Source organism: Arachis hypogaea, chromosome 4 (assembly GCF_003086295.3).
Source record: "Arachis hypogaea cultivar Tifrunner chromosome 4, arahy.Tifrunner.gnm2.J5K5, whole genome shotgun sequence".
NCBI lineage: Eukaryota > Viridiplantae > Streptophyta > Magnoliopsida > Fabales > Fabaceae > Arachis > Arachis hypogaea.
Window position 1 is genome coordinate 48,641,357 of NC_092039.1, and position 2,944 is coordinate 48,644,300.

The 2,944-nt window shown below is 31.8% G+C and overlaps 1 non-coding gene across 1 annotated transcript; it reads left to right on the forward strand.

Annotated features, from left to right (window-relative positions):
* The first annotated feature begins 589 nt into the window (after positions 1-589).
* On the forward strand, positions 590-693 carry LOC112798351 (small nucleolar RNA R71). Its single transcript, XR_003199966.1, has one exon. It is a non-coding gene; the product is annotated as a small nucleolar RNA R71 (small nucleolar RNA).
* The last annotated feature ends 2,251 nt before the right edge of the window (positions 694-2,944 follow it).

Genomic DNA, 2,944 nt, shown 5'->3' on the forward strand with positions numbered 1-2,944 from the left:
AGAGACAATATTGACTAAATTAGAAGTGTTTTGTTCTGAATTCTCTGTCTGTTGCTGAGAAGATGATGGATATGGCTTACTATTGCTCAGCCTATTGCGTCCACCATTGTTAAAGCCTTGTTGAGGCTTTTGTTGATCCTTCCAGGAGAAATTTGGATGATTTCTCCATGATGGGTTATAGGTGTTTCCATATGGTTCACCCATGTAATTAACCTCTGCCATGGCAGGGTTCTCAGGATCATAAGGTTCTTCAGAAGCTGCCTCTCTAGTACTGTTGGATGCATGTTGCAATCCGTTCAGATTTTGAGAGATCATGTTGACCTGTTGAGTCAACATTTTGTTCTGAGCCAATATGGCATTCAGAGCATCAATTTCAAGAACTCCTTTCTTCTGAGGTATCCCATTATTCACGGAATTCCTCTCAGAAGTATACATGAACTGGTTGTTTGCAACCATGTCAATGAGTTCTTGAGCCTCTTCAGGCGTTTTCTTCAGGTGAATAGATCCACCTGCAGAGTGGTCCAGTGACATTTTTGAAAATTCAGAGAGACCATAATAGAATATATCTAATAGGGTCCATTCTGAAAACATGTCAGATGGACATCTTTTGGTCAACTGCTTGTATCTTTCCCAAGCTTCATAGAGGGATTCACCATCTTTTTGTTTGAAGGTTTGAACATCCACTCTCAGCTTGCTCAGCTTTTGAGGAGGAAAGAATTTATCCAAGAAGGCAGTGACCAGCTTATCCCATGAGTCCAGGCTATCCTTAGGTTGTGAATCCAACCATATTCTAGCTCTGTCTCTTACAGCAAAAGGGAAAAGCATGAGTCTGTAGACTTCAGGATTAACTCCATTCGTCTTTACAGTATCACAGACCTGCAAGAACTCAGTTAAGAACTGATAGGGATCTTCAGATGGAAGTCCATAAAACTTGCAGTTTTGTTGCTATAAAGCAACTAGTTGAGGCTTCAGCTCAAAGTTATTGGCTCCAATGGCAGGAATGGAGATGCTTCTTCCATCAAACTTGGATGTTGGCTTTGTGAAGTCACCAAGCATTCTCCTTGCATTATTATTATTATTATTTTCGGCTGCCATCTCCTTCTCTTGTTCGAAAATTTCTAAAAGGTTATTTCTGGATTGTTGTAATTTAGCTTCTCTTAATTTTCTCTTCAGAGTCCTTTCAGGTTCTGGATCAACTTCAACAAGAGTGCCCTTTTTCCTGTTCCTGCTCATATGAAAGAGAAGAAAACAAGAAAAGAAAAAGGAATCCTCTATGTCACAGTATAGAGATTCCTTTATGTTAGTAGAAGAAGAAAGGGGTAGAAGAATCCAAATACAAGGGATATAAGAAGTTCGGATTCTTAGATGAAGAGAGGTGAAGAGAAGTGTTAGTAATTAAATAATTAAATAGAAGAAGAAAAGAGAAGGAAGATTTCGAAAATAATTTTTGAAAAAGAGGTTAGTAATTTTCGAAAATCAAAGACAAAATATAATTAAAATTAAAATTTTTAAAACAAAAAGAATTTTTAAAAAAGAGAGGGAGAATTTTCGAAAATTAGAGAGGGATAGGTAGTTAGTTGGTTTTTGAAAAAGATAAGATATAAACAAAAAGTTAGTTAGTTGATTTGAAAAAGATTTGAAATCAAATTTTGAAAAAGATAAGAAGATAAGAAGTTAGATAAGATATTTTGAAATCAAATTTTGAAAAAGATAAAGTTTTTGAAAAAGATAAGATAAAAAGATAAAAAGATTTTTAAGAAAAAGATATTTTGAAAAAGATTTAATTTTTAAAATTACTTAACTAACAAGAAACTACAAGATAAGATTCTAAAACTTAAAGATTGAACCTTTCTTAACAAGAAAGTAACAAACTTCAAATTTTTGAACCAATCACATTACTTGTTAGTTAATTTTCGAAAATTAGATATAAAGATAAGAAAAAGATTTTGAAAATATTTTGAAAAAGATTTTTGAAATTTTCGAAAATTATAAAAAATGAAAAAGATATGATTTTTGAAAAAGATTTTGAAAAGATAAGATTTTTAAAATTGAAATTTTGACTTGACTTGTAAGAAACAACTAATTTTAAAAATTTTTGACCAAGTCAACCCAAAATTTCGAAAATTTGGAGGAAAATAAGGAAAAGATATTTTTTTGATTTTTGAATATTTTGATTATGAGAGAAAAAAAACAACAAAAATACTCAATGCATGAAATTTTTAGATCAAAACAATGAATGCATGCAAGAATGCTATGAATGTCAAGATGAACACCAAGAACACTTTGAAGATCATGATGAACATCAAGAACATTATTTTAAAAAATTTTTAATGCAAAGGAAACATGCAAGACACCAAACTTAGAAATTTTTAATGCATGGAAAATATGAATGCAAAAATGCACATGAAAAACAACAAATAACACCAAACAAGAAATCATCATGATCAAACAAGAAGACTTGTCAAGAACAACTTGAAGATCATGAAGAACACTATGAATGCATGGGATTTTCGAAAAATCCAAGAAAAAATTTTTAAAATATGCAATTGACACCAAACTTAAAAATTAACACAAGACTCAAACAAGAACACAAAATATTTTTTATTTTTATGATTTTCTAAATTTTTTTGTATTTTTATTAATTTTTTTCGAAAATATAGTTTGGAAAAACGAAAAATAAAAAGAAAAATTTTTGAAAAAGATTTTTGGAAAGAAAATTACCTAATCTGAGCAACAAGATGAACCGTCAGTTGTCCATACTCGAACAATCCCCGGCAACGGCGCCAAAAACTTGGTGGACGAAATTGTGATAATTGATATTGGCTCTTTGGCATATACACAAAAACTATTGTGTCTCTTGGTTAAATTCACAACTCCGTTCAACTAACCAGCAAGTGTACTGGGTCGTCCAAGTAATAAACCTTACGTGAGTAAGGGTCGATCC